The following is a 13,542-nucleotide window of genomic DNA, read 5'->3' as shown; positions in this document are numbered from 1 at the left end:
TGTGTTATCTCACAACAGAGTTTAAGCAAAGGAGAAACAGAAGAAAATTATTCAACTGAACACTGCTGCAAACTTTAGTCTCTGGATAGTTTTAAATTACAAAAGTAAGATTCCTGTGTAAAATATCATTTAGGATTAGATCCATTAGTAATAATACATTTGTTATAAGGTATGAGAATATAATGGCACTAGGAAAGGAAAATATATGATGTATAAAAAGAATCAATTTGTTTTTTGATTTTTTAAAATTTCAAAATCAAAATTGTTACTTTTCTAAATAAGAAATATTTTTTGAGAAACTGCAAAAAAAAAAAAAAATCCATTAAAACTATGGCAGTAAAACCAGGGCTTGTGGGACTTCCCTGGTGGTCCAGCAGTTAAGAATCCGCCTTCCAATGCAGGGGACACATGTTCAATGCCTGCTCAGGGAACTAAGATCCCACATGCCGCAGGGCAACTAAGCCCGTGCAACATAACTAGAGAAGCCCACGCACTGCAACGAAAAGACCCCTCCCCACCGCATGCCGCAACTAAGACCCGACGCAGCCAAATAAATAAATAAACATTAGGGGGAAAAAGAAAAACAGGGCTTCTGAAAACCAAACTGCTTCTAAAATAGGCTCTTTTTTTTTTTTTTTTGACTGCTATCAAATGTTTGATGACAGAGGATGTACCATTTGAAGAAAATACTTTGGGTCCATGTTAATCTCTTTGTTAGGTAAAGAGATAAGAAATTTCTCAAAATTATAACACTGATATGAAAATGGAAACAGAATTTCCTCAGGGAATTTTAACAACTTCTGATATTAAATACGATTAAAATCTGTTTAACCAATGTGACATTACTACATACATGCCAATATTCCCTAGGACTATTATAGTACAAAAAATTAAGTATCCCAAATACTTAGTAAAACATACAGTGGCTCTTCCCAATCAATCTCAAACTATACCTTTCCAGCCTCATTTACTGTACATACATATATCTAGGCTTGAGCCAGTGTGCTACCAGTCATCTCCCAAATGGCCCATGCTCACTCTATCCCACTGCCTTTGCACCTGCTCTTTTCTCCAGCTGGGATGTGAATATTTCTTATGTTTAGACTGCCTCAAATGTTTATGCTGCCTTCCCCAACACTCTGAGAAAATGTTAAAAAATAAAACACCTATGTGCTTCCTATTTAGGAATTACCATACTTGTTACATTATAATTATTTATTTATAAGTCACCCTCCTCCTCTGTAGGAAAAGAGAAATAGTAATAGCAATAATAATGAAGATAATAATAGTAATAGTAAAATACTTCCTGTCTGTGCAAGTTCACTGGTTAGTAGGTAGAAAAAGTAAATAATACAGGATCCTCAGTGTTACAAAGTAGATACTACACAAACAGAGAAAGGACTGCTTAATCAATTGGGGCTTCATAAAGGAGATGAAATATGAGTTGACTTTTTTTTCTCTTTAACCATTTTCTTATATTGAAGTATAGTTAATTTACAACGTTGTGTTACTTTCAGGTGTACGGCAGTGATGCAGTTATACTTATATCTATCTATTCTTTTTCACATTCTTTTCCATTATAAGTTGTTACAAGATACTGAATATAGTTCCCTGTGCTTGTTGTTTATCCATTTTATATACAGTAGTGTGTATGAGTTAATCCCAAACTCCTAATTTATCTCCACTCCCCAATCTCCTTTGGTAACTGTAAGTAAGTTTGTTTTCTATGTCTGTGAGTCTGTTTTGTAAATAAGTTCATTTGTATTATTTTTTAAGATTCCACATATAAGTGATATCATATGATATTTGTCCTTCTCTGTCTGACTTACTTCACTTAATATGATAATATCTAGGCATTTCATTGTTTTTTATGGCTAAGTAATATTCAATTGTACTGATATATATATATACCACATCTTCTTTATCCATTCATCTGTCGATGGACATTTAGGGTGCTTCCATGTCTTGGCTATTGTACATAGTGCTGCTATGAACACTGGGGTGCATGTATCCTTTCCAATTAGAGTTTTCTCTGGATATATGCCCAGGAGTGGGATTGCAAGATCATATGGTAACTCTATTTTTAGTTTTTTTGAGGAATCTCCATACTGTTCTCCATAGTGGTTGCACCAATTTACATTCCCACCAACAGCATAAAGAGGGTTCCTTTTTCTCCACACCCTCTCCAGCATTTATTATTTGTAGACTTTTCAATGATGGCCATTCTGACCAGTGTGAGAAGATACCTCATTGTAGTATTAATTTGCATTTCCCTAATAATTAGCGATGCTGGGCATCTTTTTATGTGCCTATTGGCCCTCTGTATGTCTTCTTTGGAGAAATGTCTACTTAGGTCTTCTGCCCATTTTTAAAAATTATTTATTTATTTATTTATTTTTGGCTGCTTTGGGTCTTCGTTGCTGCATGCAGGCTTTCTCTAGTTGCGGCCAGCGGGGGCTACTCTTCGTTGCGGTGCGTGGGCTTCTCATTGTGGTGGCTTCTCTTGTTGCAGAGCACAGGCTCTAGGTACATGGGCTTCAGTAGTTGTGGCACATGGGCTCAGTAGTTGTGGTGCACGGGCCTAGTTGCTCCACAGCATGCGGGATCTTCCTGGACCAGGGCTCAAACCCGTATCCCCTGCATTGGCAGGCGGATTCTTAACCACTGCATCACCAAGAAGTCCCTTCTGCCTACTTTTTGACTGGATTGTTTGTTTTCTTGATATTAAGCTGTATGAGCTGTTTGTATATTTTTGAAATTAATCTATTTTCTTCCAATCTGTAGGTTATCTTTTCATTTTTTTTATGGTTTCCTTTGCTGTGCAAAAGCTTTTAAGTTTAATTAGGTTCCATTTGTTTGAGCTGATCTTTAAAGAAGAGAATTTAGGGCTTCCCTGGTGGCGCAGTGGTTGAGAGTCCGCCTGCCGATGCAGGGGACACGGGTTTGTGCCCCGGTCCGGGAAGATCCCACATGCCGTGGAGCAGCTGGGCTTGTGAGCCATGGCCGCTGAGCCTGCGCGTCCGGAGCCTGCGCTCCCCAACGGGAGGACCACAACAGAGAGAAGCCCGCGTATCGCAAAAAAAAAAAAGAAGAGAATTTAGAAAGAGTAAGATGGATGTGGGGCAAGGCAATCTAGAGAGAAGAAAGGCAAGAAAAGTTTAGAGAATGAGACTAGGATGCTCTGGTCCCATAGGGTGAGAAGGAGAAGGTACAGGAAACAATGCTCTGAAGATGGGTTACAGAATGTGTATTAAAGGTATAACATATCATGCTAAGAATTTCAGTATTTATCTTATGATATCCACTTGGAACCACAGGAATTTTGGGGAGACGAAGAGTGACATGACTGTTTTTTACTTTATCAAAGTCTGACAATGATAAAGACAGTGGATTAGAACAGGAAGAGACAGGTGGAAAAGGAAGCAATTAGGAGGATACTGTGGTAATACAAGCATAGGAAGATATCAATACAAGTCTGAACTAAACTGGGGCAATAGGAATGGAGCATTAGAAGCAAAAGAACCTGATGAATGACTGAAAGAGGGACAGGAAGGATTATGAATGATTATATAATTATAAGAATGACTATCTATCTTCTAGTTTAGGTAAGAAGATAGTGACTTCATTAACCAAGGCAGAGAATACAATTTGGAGAGAAAAGATAAAGATGTTAGATATACTGAATTTGAGGTCCCTGTAGGATAGCTGCCATTTTATGGATAACTAGATGGCAGTTAAAAATATGAGTTTGAGTTCAACAGAGACTGGACTGTGATATAGATTTGGGAGTCATGAGAATACACTGAAATCCATGATAACAGATGCAATTACCCAACTAGTGTAAACCAAGGGGAAAATGGAAAAAGAGTGAATAATAGCATCCTGGGAAACATTAATATCTGAGAGATAAGCAGAGCAAACATGACCAATGAGCAATAAGAGAGGTGGGGAAGGGAGATATAATAGCATCATGAAAGCGGAACTAACTCTAGAAGGAACTTAAGAGCAAAGCAAAATGCCACCATGAGGTCAACTAGAATGAAAAATGCAAAAGGAGGCAAATAATTTGTGATTAAAATGTCACTGATGATAGTTGCACAACAATATAATGCCACTGAACTGTACACTCAGAAGTAATTAAAATAAGTTTCACGTTATATATATTTTGCCACAACTTTTTTAAAAACTCACTATTGGACATAGCAAAGTGGCGGACTAGGAAACTCCAAACTCTCATTCCCCTAAAGAAATGTGAAAAAAAACCCAGAAGCTCTCTGAACCAACTTTGTAAGAGCTCAGGAAAACAAAGGTTAAGAGCAACCAAGCAAATATCCAATCAAGTAAAAGCCATATTCAAATGGTAGGAAAGTTTTGTGACATGTTTACTCACTGTTACCCCACTCTCTCCCGGAGTGGGGGTGGTCTTGGTCTTGAGTAGGTAACAGATTGGTTCCCACTTCCCCCACCTTGAACCTGAGGGAGCAGAGTAAGACCGTATTTGTAAACTATTATGTATGTTTCTTTTAACCCATCTGGGGGATGCCTGAAGGACCAAGGCAAGGACCTTTCTGTTTTGTGTAACTAAGAATACAGGTAGACAAAGCAGTCGGGGCACAGCTCATAAAAGCTATGAGACAACTATAAACCCCACAGACTCCTGAGGCAAGAGATTATGGTAGAGACATACAATAGACCATGTAGGCCCAGAGAAGCTAGAGTGAGACTCTTTGGGAAATTCTTTTTTGAAGGTCAGTATCAACCTAAAATAGAATGCTTCTCAGAGTGGAAGGGGCATAAACCAGCTTATAATGGGTAGAAAAGTTAATGGAAAAGGAACAAATGAAATAATGGCCCGAAGAAATGAGAAAGATTAGAAGCTTGCATGATTTAAAACCTAAATTTGATGAAATACGTTTAGGTAGAAGAGACATATTTTTATAGAATAAAAATGATTAAGTGAGGTTCCAAAAAAAATGTAAGGGAGGACAGAATTAAGATACAAAGTTGAGACATCAACCTTATAAAAAAGAAAAATACTTCTATATAAACAGTATCCTGTCAAAAGGGCACGGAGTCATATTCCAATCTAGAACACTTAATAGTCACCGTGATCTTAAGCAAGTTATCTAACCCTTCACAGCCTCAATGTTCTCATCTGTAAAATAAGGATAACAACAATAACTACCACATAGGCCTGTTGTATTGTAAGAAACTGATATATCCTAAGAAGTCAAAGAAATATATTCATGGATAATTTCAAAGAGTATCTGCCTCCCTATCACTTTAACAGTTTATAGGTATGGGTGAACACAAGCTAGACTTTGTGTTGGCATGAATACCTGAAAAAGTTAAGGTGGTTCAATTTTGTTTTGGGGGAGAGAGTTTATTTTTCAAATTTTTCCTTCAAGTGTCTGATTCGTTTCTTTGGGGAAAAATAAAACATGTCATATGTTTAGTTAGCAGTAGTAAAAAAACATTTTTCAAAAAAACCAGCCCATCAAATTTGTAAATAAAAGTGAGAAAAACAAACTGATTTCCAGCCAACTATACTTGACTAATAAAAAATGAAATGCACTTTCCCCTCCCAGTCTGAGTCGTAGAAATGGCTTAGGGAATCTTCATTTTTCAGAGTCCTTGTTACCATTAGGTTGGCACTCGTCAGAGCCAAATCTATTGGTTATTTTAATAAACACCAGTGTGTGATCTTCACTATTTAATAAAGAGGAAAGGGATGCAAAGCAATGCTTCCTTTCAAAGGCAGCAAAATGAGTCACTTGCCGTGTGTGCTTCATGTCACCCTAATCAGCACATATAGTTACAATGCGGTATAGTTTTTCAGAATGACTGTATTTTGCTGTTGAATTAAAAAATAAAGTAATATTGTTTAAAAGAAAACTAAACAGCTCGCTGTTATCTTTTTAAAGTTCCTATACAAATTTTCATAAAACTAGACCTTGATCATGGTGGGAAAAAATGAATGAACAGAGACTCAGAGACCTGGGTAATCATAACAGAAGATTTAATATCACTGGAGGCCCAGAAGGAGAAAAGAAAGATAATGGGACTAAAAAGGACTGAACTAAATGAAGGCTAAAAATTCCCTACATTTGGCAAAAGACATAAACCTCTAGATTGAAGAACTAACAGGACATATCCAAAGAAATCCAAACCAACAACAACAAAAACCTGTCAAAGTAGAATTCTATATCCAAAAAAAAAAAAACCAAACAAGATAATCTCAGATGACAAAAAACTAAGTGATCTGTAACCAGCAGACCTATCCTAAAACGATGTAGCTGACATACAATATTAAAGGAAATTCTTCAAATAGAAAATGATAAAAGAAAGAATCTTGGAATAACAGGAAGAATGAATGAAAACGTAAAAATACAGGAAAATACAACACACTTTCATTCTCTTGAAAGTTGAAGCAAAAAATTTTAATATGACCTGACTGTTTCTCATTGTTTCTCATATAAAAAGACATTAAAGATGAATATATTATATACTAGGAGGGTAAAGGAACATAAGGAAGATAAGATTTCTACCCTTCACTCGAACTAATAAAATGTCAACACCAATCAAATGTGGTAAGTTATGTATGTCTAATTGAATACCTAGGGTAACCAAATAAAAAAGCTATACAAAGAAATACACACAAAAGTATTATGGGTAAAGAAGCCTGTTTCCCCCTTTTGGTTGGAAGAAGATGATGAACCTTCATGGTTAAATTCTAATTCTGGAACATAAAATTACATCATAAGTTGCCCAGGATAAAATCAGTGGTATCTACCTGTGTACCAGTCCACCATGATGCAGGTGTTTTGGTCTAAAGGGACTTTTTCAAAAGCTCTGTGAGTCAAAGAAAGATTGTAGAGGTGCATGCCTACCAAAGCTCTCAGACTTATGATTGGAAAGGAATTCTTTCCTTTGAAGCCTCTCCAGCTTGTGTGATAGTAACCTCATTACGTGAAGACCCCTGAGCCAAGAATGACTCAAGCCTGAAGAGGCTTCCTCTACCACAGTGATGGCTGGCCCCCGTTCACATTCCAACACTCTCTCTCTCTCACACACACACACACCACACCACACACACACACACACACACACACACACACACACACACACACACGCAATGACAATAGTCATTAGCTGCTCTAAGAAGGGATACTGGACTAGAATGGAAAGAGGTCTTAGTTGTAAAATAAGGGCTTGGACTTCCAGTATAAGATGAATAAGTCCTGGGGATGTAATGTACAGCACAGTGACCACAGTTAACAATACTGTGTTGAATATTTGAAAGCTGCTAAGACAATATATCTTAAAAGTTCTCTTCATATATAATTTACTATATGAACAAGCTAAAGAAGAAAAATCACACGATATTAACAGATGCATTAAAAAGTATTTGATAAAATCTAACTCCTATTCATGAGAAAAATTCTCAGAAAACTAGAAATAGAGGTGAACTTCCTCAACTTATAAAGAACATCTAAAAAAAACCTGAAACTAACATCATACTTAATGGCAAAAATCTATGATATCCCTCACATCAAAAATCAAGAACAAGGCAAGGATGTCCTTTCTCACACTCTTAATTTAACATAGCACTGGAATTCACAGCCAGCTCAATAAAGTAAGGGAAATAAAAGGCATACATATCAGAAAAGAAGAAATAAAATTGTCCATATTTACAGATGGTATGATTGTCTATGAGGAAAATCACAAGGAAGCTACAGCACAAAAATAAACAAAAAACACCTAGAACTAATAAGTGAGTTCCACAAGGTCATAAGACATAAGATCAACATTCAAAAACAACTGTATTTCTGTATATTAGCAATAAACATGAAGAAACCAAAATTAAAAATGCAATGTCATTTACATTTACTCAGATAAAAAAAAGAATATTTAGGAATAAATCTAACAAAGCAAGTATAGAATTTATGCTGAAAACTACAAAATACTGATGAAAGAAATTTTTAAAAGATCTAAATAAATGGAGAGACATATGGTGTTCATGTACTGGAAGACTCAACATAGTAAAGACATCAATTCTCCCAATATTGATGTATAGGTTTAACGCAATTCCTATCAAATCCCAGCAAGAGTTTTTGTACATGTTGTAGATACAGGCAAGATTGTTCTAAAATTTATATGGAAAAGCTAAGGAACTAGAAAAGCTAAAACAATTTTGAGAAAGAATAATGTGTAGGAATAACTGTACCCAAGTTTAAGACTTACACAGCTACAATAATCAAGACAGTGTGTGCTACTCATGGAAGGACACACATCCTTGGCATCTCTGGGGGATTGGTTCTAGGACCCCTGCAAATACCTAAATCCAAAGATGCTCAAGTCCGTTAAATAAAATGGCACAGTGGAATTCCCTGGTAGTCCACTGGTTAGGACTTGGTGCTTTCACTGCTGGAGCCGGGTTCGATCCAGTCAGGAAACTAAGATCCTGCAAGCTGCACAGTGCGGCAAAAACAAACAAACAAAAAAGGCATAGCCTTTGTATATATCATCCAAACATCCTCTTGTATACTTTAAATCATCTCTAGATTACTATAATACCTAATACAATGCAAATGCTATGTAAATAGGTGTAATTATAATGTAAATGTTCTGTAAATAACTGCTGACTACAGGCAAATACAAGTTTTGCTTTTTGAAACTTTCTGGATTTTTTTTTCCCTAATGTTTTCAGTCTGCAGTTGGTTGAATCTGTGGATGTGGAACTTGTGGATACAGTGGGCCAACTGTATAGATCAATGGAACAGAATAGAAAACCAAGAAACAGACCCACACAAGTATAGCCAAATGATTTTTGACAAGGTACAAAAGCAATTCAATGGAGGAAGGTAGTCTTTTCAATAAATGGTTTTGAAGAATTGGATATCCATTAAAAAAATGAACCTCAATCTAAACTTCACACCTCACACAAAAATTAACTCAAATTGGATCACTCATTTAAATGTTAAAGTGTTTAGGAAAACAGGGTAAAATCTTTGAGAACTACAACTTAGTGAAAGCTTCTGAAACATGACACAAAAAGTATTTTAAAAATCTAAAAAATTTTTGATAAATTGGACTTTGTCAAAAATAACTTTTGCTCTGCAAGAGATCCAGGTAAAAGGATGAAAAGACAAGCCAAATACTGGGGAAAATCTTTTGCAAACCATATGTACTAGAATAACTGAATAACTCTCAAAACTCAACAATAAAAAACAATCTGAGCAACTGACAAAGGACTAATCTCCAAAATCTACAAGCAGCTCATGCAGCTCAATATCAAAAAGACAAACAACCCAATCCAAAAATGGGCAGAAGACCTAAATAGACATTTCTACAAAGAAGATATACAAATTGCCAACAAACACATGAAATGATGCTCAACATCACTCATTACTAATCATTAGAGAAATGCACATCAAAACTACAATAAGGTATCATCTTACACCAGTCAGAATGGCCATCATCAAAACATCTACCAACAATAAATGCTGGAGAGGGTGTGGAGAAAAGGGAACCCTCTTGCACTGCTGGTGGGAATGTAAATTGATACAGCCACCATGGAGAACAGTATGGAGGTTCCTTAAAAAACTAAAAATAGAACTACCATGCAACCCAGCAATCCCACTACTGGGCATATATGATGAGAAAACCATAATTCAAAAAGAGTCATGTACCACAATGTTCACTGCAGCTCTATTTACTATAGCCAGGACATGGAAGCAACCTAAGTGTCCATCAACAGATGAACAGATAAAGAAGATGTGACACATATATACAATGGAATATTACTCAGCCATAAAAAGAAATGAAACTGAGTTATCTGTAGTGAGGTGCATGGACCTAGAGTCTGTCATACAGAGTGAAGTAACTCAGAAAGAGAAAAACAAATACCATACGGTAACACGTATATATGGAATCTAAAAAAAAAAAATGGTTCTGAAGAACCTAGGGGCAGGACAGGAATAAAGACGTAGACGTAGAGAATGGACTTGAGGACAAGGGGAGAGGGAAGGGTAAGCTGGGACAAAGTGAGAGAGTGGCATGGACATATATACACTACCAAATGTAAAATAGATAGCTAGTGGGAAGCAGCTGCATAGCACAGGGAGATAAGCTTGGTGCTTTGTGACCACCTAGAGGGGTGGAATAGGGAGGGTGGGAGGGAAACGCAAGAGGGAGGAGATATGGGGATGTATGTATATGTATAGCTGATTCACTTGGTTATAAAGCAGAAATAACACACCATTGTAAAGCAATTATACTCCAATAAAGATGTTAAAAACAAAACAAAATCTGATTAGAAAATGGGCTAAAGATATAGACAGACATTTCACCAAAGAGGATGTACTGACTGGCAAACAGGTGCATGAAAAGATACTAAATATCATTAGCCATTAAATAAATGTAAATTAAAGTCACTATGAAATATCACTATATGCTCATTACAACTAATATGAAAAATAGTTACAATACCAATGCTGATGAGAATGCAGAGAAACTCTATCTCTCATGCATTGCAGGGTGGTATATAAAATGGTAGAGCCACTCTGGAAAATAGTTTTACAGCCAGTATCATATGACCTAACATTTGCACTCATGGGCATTTATCCCAGAGAAATGAAAACACTGTACATGCAAAAACCTGCACACAAATGCTCATAGCAGCTTTATCTCTAATAGCCAAAAAATGGAAACAATAAAAATTATCTTCAGTAGGTAAATGGCTAAACAGACTGTGGTATATCCACACTATGGAATGATACCCTGCTATAAAAAGGAATGCTGATTCCTGCAACAATGGGCATGGATCTCAGGGGCTTTATGAGGAGTGAAAAAAACAATCTCAAATGGTCGTATACTGTATGATTTTTTTCTAATAACATTCTTCAAATGATAAAGTTATAGAGATGGAGAACAGATTAGTGGTTTCCAGGGGTTAGGGATATGAGGGGTGGGGGGATATGACTATATAGAAGTAACACAGGGAAATCTTTGTGGTGATGGAATAGTTCTGTATCTTGATTGTAGCAGTGGCTACAGGAATCTACGCATGTGGAAAAATGGCACAGTTATACACACATCAAACCAATTGCAATTTGCTGGTTTTGATACTGTCCCAAGGTTATGCATAATGTAACCATCGAGGGAAACTAGGTGAAGGGTGCACTAGACCTCTCTGCACTATATTTGTAACTTCCAGTAAATCTGTAATTATTTCAAAACAAAAAGTTAAAGACAAATGACAGATGCCAATAGCAAAATGACACATAGGTTGGAATTACCTAACAAAGACTTAACAAAGACTTTTAAAACAGCTATTATTAAAATGCTCCCCAAAATAAGGGCAAACACTTGGAATTAATGGTTAGACAGTGTGAGCAATAAAAAAAAGAACTAGATGGAAAATTCAGAAGGGAAAAATACAATGACCAAAATGAAAAACATACCCTTGATAAGCTCAATAGCAGCATAGAGATGACAAGAGAAAAGACTCAGTATGCAGGCATACCTTGGAGATGGTGTGGGTTTGATTCCAGACTACCACAATAAAGCAAATATCACAATAAAGCCAGTCACACGAATTTTTTGGTTTCCCAGTACATATAAAATTTATGTTTATGCTATACTGCAGTTTATTAACTGTGCAATAACAGTATCTAAAAAACAATGCACACACCTTAATTTTAAAATACCTTATTGCTAAAAAATGCTAACCATCATTTGAGCCTTCTGTAGTCATGGTACTAACATCAAAGATTACTAATCACAGATCCCCATAATAATGAAAAAGGTTGAAATATTGCAAGAATTACCAAAATGTGACATAAAGACACAACGTGAGCAAATGCTGGAAAAATGGCACCACCAGACTTGATGAACACAGCGTCGTCACAAACCTGTAAATATTGCAGTATCTGTGAAGTGCAAAAAAGCAAAGCACAATAAAATGAGGTATGCCTGTACCTGAAGATACATCAGTAAAAATGATCTAATCAACAAAGGAAAAATAAAAATGTTTTTAAATGAACAGAGCTCCAGGGACCTGTGGGAAAACAACAGAAAGGGGAACATTTGTGCTATTAAGAGTCCCAAAAGGACAGGAGAAAGAGTTTAGTGCAGTAAAAATATTTGAAGAAACAAAGGTTGAAATTTTCCCATATTTGCTTCCCATATTTGCTACTGATTCAAGCTCAGTGAACCCCAATAGGATAAACCCAAAGGAACATACTTCCAGACACACTGTAATCAAACTGCTTAAAACTAAAAACAAAGAAAATACCTTGAGGACAACCAGAAAAAAATGATATTACTTACAGGGGGAGAATGAATTGGATAACTGAAGATTTCTCACCAGAAACTATGTGAAACCTCTGAAAGAAGTGGAACACCATTTTTAAAGTATCAAAAGGAAAGAACTATCAATCCAAAATTCTACAGCCACTGAAAATATCCTTTAGGAATGAAAATGAAATAAAAACAGCTTGAGAGGAAGGAAAACTATGAAAATTCATAGACAGCTGACATGCTGTAAAAGGACTACTTAAAAAAAAAAAAAAAAAAAAAAACACCTCATAAAGGAAGTTCTTTCCTGGTGGCGCAGTGGTTAAGAATCCGCCTGCCAATGCAGGGGACACGGGTTCGAGCCCTGGTCCGGGAAGATCCCACATGCTGCGGAGCAACTAAGCCCGTGCGCCACAACTACTGAGCCTGCATTCTAGAGCCCGCAAGTCACAACTACTGAGCCCACGTAGCCACAGCTGCTGAAGCCCGCGTGCCTAGAACCCGTGCTCCACAAGAGAAGCCACTGCAATGAGAAGCCTGCACACCACAATGAAGAGTGGCTCCCACTCGCCGCCACAAGAGAAAGCCCGCGTGCAGCAATGAAGACCTAACACAGCCAAAAATATAATAAAGTAAATAAATTAAAAAAATTTTAATGGCCTATCTTGTACTTCGAGTAGATCTTTTACTCATCATTTTATAATTGGACATTTAGAAAATATTGGTCATTGAAAAAATATTGGCTCTTCAAAAAAATTATGAGCTCTTCTAAATGTTGATACATTTCATCACACAATATTCAAAAATCACATTTATTAATGTCACCACCAACTACATGAGAAAAGTCTTTAGGCACTGGAAAGCTGTCAATCTCAGGGTGGCAAATACAAGTTTTCCAAAATTCTAATTTTCACATAAAAGCTCTAATTTTATCACTGGCCACAAATATCACCAGTTGTTTTTCAATCATCACATTTCAAACTTCAGACAGCACAGGTCCTTCCCAAGTGACACATACATACATAAGTGAAGCCATACACAGACACATCCCTCATATTCAAAGGCCATATCCATATTACTGACAGTAGCAAATAAATGTTTAGTTCTGTCATAGGACTACTAATCCTTTCACCAAGTAAGTATTTTTTTTAAAAAAAATTCAGGTTTATTGAGGTATAATTTACATAAAGTAAAATTCATCCTTTTTAGGTTTATAGTTCAATGAATTTTGACAAACAGCTG

At 36.4% G+C, this 13,542-nt stretch overlaps 1 protein-coding gene across 7 annotated transcripts in view; it reads right to left on the bottom strand.

Moving 5' to 3' along the window:
* The window catches only part of ROCK1 (Rho associated coiled-coil containing protein kinase 1), a 147,233-nt gene that overhangs the window by 118,699 nt on the left and 14,992 nt on the right, over nucleotides 1–13,542 (bottom strand). The window contains exon 2 of one of the 7 annotated variants that reach the window (XM_067016006.1): nucleotides 4,391–4,473. The exons of the other annotated variants lie outside the window; for them this stretch is intronic. The gene's annotated coding sequence lies outside the window, so the exon portion shown is untranslated. The remainder of the gene's footprint in view (nucleotides 1–4,390; nucleotides 4,474–13,542) is intronic. 7 annotated transcript variants of the gene reach the window in all.

This window comes from Kogia breviceps, chromosome 15 (assembly GCF_026419965.1).
Source record: "Kogia breviceps isolate mKogBre1 chromosome 15, mKogBre1 haplotype 1, whole genome shotgun sequence".
NCBI classification, from domain to species: domain Eukaryota; kingdom Metazoa; phylum Chordata; class Mammalia; order Artiodactyla; family Physeteridae; genus Kogia; species Kogia breviceps.
Note: the sequence above shows the minus strand (reverse complement) of the source record. Positions and strands in the feature narration are given on the sequence as shown.